The 7,500-nt window shown below is 43.1% G+C and overlaps 1 pseudogene; it reads left to right on the forward strand.

The window, feature by feature from the left end:
• On the forward strand, window positions 5,020–6,226 carry Gm14130 (predicted gene 14130; annotated as a pseudogene).

A 7,500-nucleotide genomic window follows, 5' to 3' on the forward strand; every position in this document is an offset into this window, starting at 1 on the left:
GTGCATGACTTTTTAAAATTATTACTGTCCTAATTACTTCCTAGAGAATGCAACTCTACTGCTCCTGTTCTCTGGGGAAAAACAAATAAATTCTTCCCCAAGTTATGATGTTTGCAGACAAGGAACATTAGCTTAATATACATGTGATTTACAATTCGGTGTATTTTTCAGAGAACACCATGCTGAAGACCTGATTTATAGAGAAAGTCTCTCTCTCTCACTCTCGCTCTCTCTGCCTTCCTACCTTCATTCTCTTTGTACCATGTATCTTCACATTCAATTTTGTCATCGCTTCTTTATGTTTGAGTTTTATCTCTCACTTCTGCCTGCATTCCCCCCATGCTACACAATAGCATCTTCCTAGATACTCATTACCTCCCTCTTTCCAAATTTGCCGTCTTTTCTTACAAATCAATATAGTCATAGACTGTTTTCTGTTTCCAGATCACACATTCTCTCCCATTTGCTTCTGCTATAAATCCAGTGTTGTAATCTCCATTGGCAGGTGAGCAAACTTTGGGACAATGGAGTGAAGACACTTATAAAGGGGAATCCAGCATTGATTCTGGCATCTGCCCACTCATTACCTCTGATCACAGTAGGCTCACTATATGTACAGTAAAGCAGCTTTCCCCTTAGCAGAATCTACACACAGCCAGCGCATCAGTGATTCCTTTCAATCAGTGAAGAGCTGAGGCTGCGGTGTTTCATGAAAGACCCTCTGAGGATGCTCTGTTATTCTTAGTTTTCAGAAGGTAGGATCTGAGTATCATGCCTGAGGTTTCCAATGTACAGGTAGACTGGTAGACATATCAACTTCACATGCTGACATTCTGGGTCGCCAGTCTGTCTCTAAGGCAGCCAATAGTCCGTCCCTGCTGAGAATACATGTGAAAGTTCCCTCTAAACAGATGGGGCTCCTTCCTGGTTTTAATCTGAGTTCACAGGGAAACAGAACATAGTGGAAGTGATATTCAGCCGCTTATGGGCTAGGTCATAAGAAGCTCTGCATGTTCTACCAGAGCCTATTGGAAGACTCTGTTTTGGAGAAAGAATGCTGAAACCCTCACTGGGAAGGTGATAGGAGAAACATTGGTAGTTTAGAAATAAAGAGGAACAAGGTAGACCTTGCTCCACTTCCAACTGTTGGGCAAGAAATACCAACACATGAGTCCAACATGCACTAAGTAGGCAGCGAATTCCCTGGACACAACAGTACATGAGGTACAGCTGAATGGTTGCCACTTGAATCTACCATGTTTGTATGTTTGTTATATTGCAGCAAGCAACCAGACTTGGGTTACATTCATGTAGGACTCTATGTCTTGATTCCTTCTGCATGGTGACTTCCTTGCTATGGGTCATTTGGAGGTGTAAATAAACAAGAGAACTTTGTGTAAACAAAATATGGCCATTAAGAGCTCATAGGGAGACATAGGCAAGGATTACAATCGTGGAGCTGACAGAACTAGAATGTATGAGGTGCTCTCAGTTCCTTCTCAAGGCTCAGTCCTATAATGGTTCCCCAGATTTAGCCACAGTTCAGATACTGTGTGCCAGTGACTCTCCTGCCTCAGGTTTCTATCTGATGGAAAGCTTTGGGAAATATACACAAAGCTTTGAGCTGCCAGGATTCAGGGGCCCTCTGTATCCCTCTTTGCCTCTGCCACAGCCAGAACTTTATGCAGCATCTTACAAATCACAAGTGTTTGTTCTGCTGGTCGTCTCATTTGCTGTGACACATTGTCATTCCCTTCTTACAAATGTGGGTCTTACAGTCTCAGAGAGGCTGGGATTTGTGATGCATGACCCCTTAGATCTTAAGTGATGAGATCAGGAATCTTGAAATGGCATAGTGATGCCAAGTGCAGCTTTTGCCAGGGTATCTCTGCCCATTCCTGGCCAGTCTGTGTGTATACAGAGATTCAATTCTTACTGTGCTTCTGTGAAAAGAGCACGGGCATGCTGCCCAGCAAGTGAATGCACAGACAGGCTGGATCCAGTTCTGTCTGATCTGTTTAGTGTCAAAAGGGACGCAACTTAGTTTGAAGCCTTGCCTTCTATGGCAAGAAAGCATTCATTGAGAATAAGGGGCTGACAACCTATGAATCTGAGCTTTGCCTGAGCAACTTTAAGGAACATTCAAGGAGAGATGTTGTTCCCCACTGATCTATAGTCATGTGTGAAGCACAATCTAATACTCTGCCATAACTTAAGAAAGAGAAGGATAGCCAGGTGCTGTGGTTCATGCTAGTAATTACAGCACTAGGAAGGCTGAGACAGGCAGACTGGTGCAATTTCCAGGCTAGCCTGGGTTAGTGAATTCAAGTAAATCCTGAACTACATAATGAAAGCCTAAATCAAAGATTGCATGTCCATTCTTCCATGTTGAGAGAGAGAGAAAGACTTAGACAGAAAGACAGAGAGAAAAAAGAGACAGAGAGACAGAAAGGATAGATAGATAGATAGATAGATAGATAGATAGATAGATAGATAGATAGAGATAGATAGATAGATAGATAGATAGATAGATAGATAGATAGATAGATAGATAGATAGATTCACACTGAAGAAATCATCTTCCCAAGATCTCAGGTTCACTGCCCCTGAGTTCCTTGGTGAGCAATGAGAACATGTATCTCTGATACACACAACTTTCTCGATTGCTACATTCTCAGTCCAGCTCTCAATTTAAACACATCCACCCTTGATGATTTCAACTCCACTCCACACTTCGTTCCCAAATTAATATATTGGTTTCTTCAAGGAGGCTAAAGCACTGAAGCCACAAAGTGCAAAAGACCGACCTTCAAGGTTCAGCCCTGTCCACTGTTCTGCTTGTAGCTTAGGGGAGTGGACAGACATAATAGCCAGTGAAAAGAACGGTGCTTTGCCTGGGTTAAGTATAGAGGCTTATTACACAGGAGTGTTATTCTAAGTTGGGCTTCCAGCATTATGTTTCACATTGTGGCAATTATCTTCCTAAAATCTCTGGCTCACTTCCCGTGAATTCCATAAAGAATAATGGGAATACTTTTACATTATTATTTTGCTGTGTTAATCTCATTCAGACCCATATTTAATAATGAACAGCTTTTGTGTCACCCTTTGATACTGACAAAGACCTCAAAAGCAAGCCCCAGAATACTTTGTGGTAGAGCAGAAATCTAACCGGAAATTCTGACCTATCAGTTCTCAGCTTTGTGTGAAAGGGGATGGCCTGGACCAGAAGCCTGTGCCTGGATTATATTTCTCCATTCTTTTTCTTTATCCATGCTAAATGCTAATCCCATCACTACCACCAATCAAAGAGAAATCCAAGATGTAAGAAACAAGAAACAAAGTCTTGCTCAAAAGAGACACTGGAGGCAAGACTTTGGGTACCATACTATGTATAATTCAGCTTTCTGTCTCTGTAACACATTCCTTAAAAATCAACTTACAAAACAAAAGGCTTTGTTTGGGACCCAGATGGGGGGTTCAATCCATGACTAATGTCCCTGGTGCTTTAGGCCCTTGGTAGCATATCATAGAGTCAGCATGTGGCTGAGCAACCTATTCACCAGGGAATAAAAGAGAAAGGAAGGCTCACTGTCCTCTTCAAGGGTACATTCCTAATGCACTAAAGCTCCTACTAAGCTCTACCTCCTAAAGGCTCCATTACCTCTCATTGAAACCAAGGTTTTCTGACCACATGAGCTTTTAAGGAACAATCCAAATCGAAGCTACAGCATCCTGCACATGGATCATCACCATACTTAGATGGAACTATTAGGCACTTAACACATAAAAGAATCCAAATAATTCTGCTGGAAATATACCATTCCCTGCCAAACTGATTGCATACTACAATCTGAGTCTTGGGTTACTACTGAGGCATCTGTCTAGGATTTTCAAGAGGTGGCATTCTAATCCATCTGCTGTCTACCTCATGGAGCACAGTTTTGGCCACATGACCTGTCTCTACCTTGTGAGCTATCTTTTGGAACTAAGACATTGGTGTGTACAATATATTTAGCTTAGATAAGGGCTTCTCAAATTATTTTTATTCATGAGCTCTATTCATTCAAGAAATGTTTATATAGCCCTGTGTATACAGATATATAAAATAGGTATGCAGATCAAATACTTATCGATAATAATCACCATAAATAAATTTATTGTAACACTATTCTTTAATATACATATAATTGTACCTCTAAAGATTATGCAGATTTGCATACTGATGAGATAAATGAGTGTCTTTAATTTTGCAGAAAGAACCAAATCTTGATTGGATATTGGGTATTCAGACACATAGAGCATCTTCTATACTTTTAGAGTTGATAAGTATTCTTACCATATAACCTTATTGCTAAGAAACATGAGTGGATGAATAGTAGTACAAAATGGCAGAAGAACAGTCAGGGCCATTGTCGAAATTATTAGAAATTATGTCCCAATTCCAAACCAAAACTCTGTTAATAACATATTACTAAACTCAAGAGAGTAATTCGCTTGGTGACTTCCAAAGGAAAAAAAAATAATTTCTAGCAATACAATTCAAATTTGACTAATTTGATATGCACATGCTGATGAATGATGGTAGAAAATTATTAAAAAGTCTCTATTTCCTGTAATTAAGCCACTGTGTTTTTACAAGAACAGAAAGCACTCTGTGTGTAATAAAACAGTGTAATTTATAACATATAAAAGTCAGAAATCTGAGCTGAGCTATTTCAAGCAACATGTGCTAGTGTTGTTTAATGTGATAGCATGCACAGTACAAAGAGCCAAGGCTGCAGTAGAATCTCATGATGCAGCACAGACCAGCACGGCCAGAAACATCTTGGACTCCTTTGATATTGAATAATGGTTTTGTCATTACACACTCAGAAACATTCTATTGTTACCACCGTTTTCACCTCCACCTTCAGTTACAGTGATCCCACAGAGCATCACAAGTCACAATATAAGAAGCCCGAGCTTCTCTACTCCTCCGTGTTCCAGAGACAGCCGCATCTTCTTGTGCAGTGCCAGCCTCGTCCCGTAGACAAAATGGTGAAGGTCGGTGTGAACGGATTTGGCCGTATTGGGCGCCTGGTCACCAGGGCTGCCATCTGCAGTGGCAAAGTGGAGATTGTTGCCATCAACGACCCCTTCATTGACCTCAACTACATGGTCTACATGTTCCAGTATGACTCCACCCACGGCAAATTCAACGGCACAGTCAAGGCCAAGAATGGGAAGCTTGTCATCAATGGGAAGCCCATCACCATCTTACAGGAGCGAGACCCCGCTAACATCAAATGGGGTGAGGCCGGTGCTGAGTATGTCGTGGAGTCTACTGGTGTCTTCACCACCATGGAGAAGGCCGGGGCCCACTTGAAGGGTGGAGCCAAAAGGGTCATCATCTCTGCCCCTTCTGCCGATGCCCCCATGTTTGTGATGGTGTGAACCACGAGAAATATGACAACTCACTCAAGATTGTCAGCAATGCATCCTGCACCACCAACTGCTTAGCTCCCCCTGGCCAAGATCATCCATGACAACTTTGGCATTGTGGAAGGCCTCATGACCATGGTCCATGCCATCACTGCCACCCAGAAGACTGTGGATGGCCCCTTTGGAAAGCTGTGGCGTGATGGTCATGGGGCTGCCCAGAACATCATCCCTGCATCCACTGGTGCTGCCAAGGCTGTGGGCAAGGTCATCCCAGAGCTGAACGGGAAGCTCACTGGCATGACCTTCTGTGTTCCTACCCCCAATGTGTCCATTGTGGATCTGACATGCCGCCTGGAGAAACCTGCCAAGTATGATGACATCAAGCGGGTGGTGAAGCAGGCATCTGAGGGCCCACTGAAGGGCATCTTGGGCTACACCGAGGACCGGGTTGTCTCCTGCGACTTCAACGGCAACTCCCACTCTTCCACCTTCGATGCCGGGGCTGGCATCTTTGTCAAGCTCATTTCCTGTTATGACAATGAATACAGCTACAGCAACAGGGTGGTGGACCTCATGGCCTACATGGCCTCCAAGGAGTAAGAAACCCTGGACCACCCACCCCAGCAAGGACACTGAGAGCAAGAGAGAGGCCCTCAGTTGCTGAGGAGCCCCTATCCCAGCTCGGCCCCCAACACTGAGCATCTCCCTCACAATTTCCATCCCAGACCCCCATAATAACAGGAGGGGCCTAGGGAGCCCTCCCTACTCTCTTGAATACCATCAATAAAGTTTGCTGCACCCAAACAAACAAACAAACAAACAAAAAACCAAGAAGCCCGAGCTTAGACTTTAGCTGCTGCTTTCAATAAGGTTCCCTACTTTAGATGGACTGTCTAACCTTTGTGTGTCTAACCTTTGTGACTATGTTGTATGCTGAGGAAGAGTGGGGCTAGTTTTTCAGTAGTCTGACTTAAGGCTTGAAGGTGTCCAACCAAGTCTACCTAGAAAACCTCTTCCATAGAAGACCATAGCTCACCAATAAGGGTACATTTATTCCCTAGTGCTTCTTTTTCTCAGCACTTTGACCCTGTGGTGACTGTCATCAGCATCCTCAGCTCAGTGCTGTTTCTCCAGCATGCATATTTTCTGCGCTATAATAACCCTATTTCTTACTCTCATCCATCTGGTTTTAGGACAACCAAAACAACCTCATGGCCTCAGCTAATTTAGCCATTTGTTTCCATAGACTTTACTTGATGGTACTTAAATGGTACATTCATTTAAGCCCTCTGTGAGAACTCTGATATGATACTGTTCCCTGCACATTTTCAGGACGCTAGCTACATTTCCATTATGTTCCACAGGAGGAAACCCAGCCAAACCCTGGCTACAGTCTCTCATATTCACTCAAGTTTGTCACCAACACATTCTTACTCCTATCTCTCAGAGCAATAAACTCCAAAGAGGCCCTTCCTTCCTGACCCAAGATGGTAAATAAATTCTTAGGAGTCCTTAGTGAAGAGAGCTAGAAATCTGCAACTTCACGGCCTTTGAACCCCAGCCCACTTGCCTAAATGGAAGCACATATCATCCATTCTTGGCATGCCATTAACTATAATGTGTTTCCATTTCTAGATGTATATTAAACTTGGCCTTATTATTTACTTGCTCAGGTTTCCCATGAAGAGAACCTTCCTTGTCTGTCCTTGTCTCTAGGATTCATCCAAAGACATTGCTACAACACAGGGAGGAAATCTGTTAGCCAATTCCCTCCCTGCTTCCTTTGTGAAGCTCCAAAGACCCTGTCCTACTTCTCTGTGACCCTGGGTATAAACCACTCTTGCCTTTTCAATATTGAGTGCTTCCCAACCTGGTAGCCCTGAAAATCTCTTTAGTCTCTCTCTCTCCTTTTCCTGCCCCGATAGATACAAGTTCCTGGCATGTGGCTGTCAACACAAAATTACTGTCCCTCTATTTCTTTTACCTGTCCTTTAAAATCCTCTGTGAGTTAAGAATTCAAGAAACCAAGCCAGAAAATATTCGGGCAGTAGTTCTCTGCTGTTCCATTTTCCTGCC

This window comes from Mus musculus, chromosome 2 (assembly GCF_000001635.26).
Source record: "Mus musculus strain C57BL/6J chromosome 2, GRCm38.p6 C57BL/6J".
In the NCBI taxonomy this organism is placed as follows: domain Eukaryota; kingdom Metazoa; phylum Chordata; class Mammalia; order Rodentia; family Muridae; genus Mus; species Mus musculus.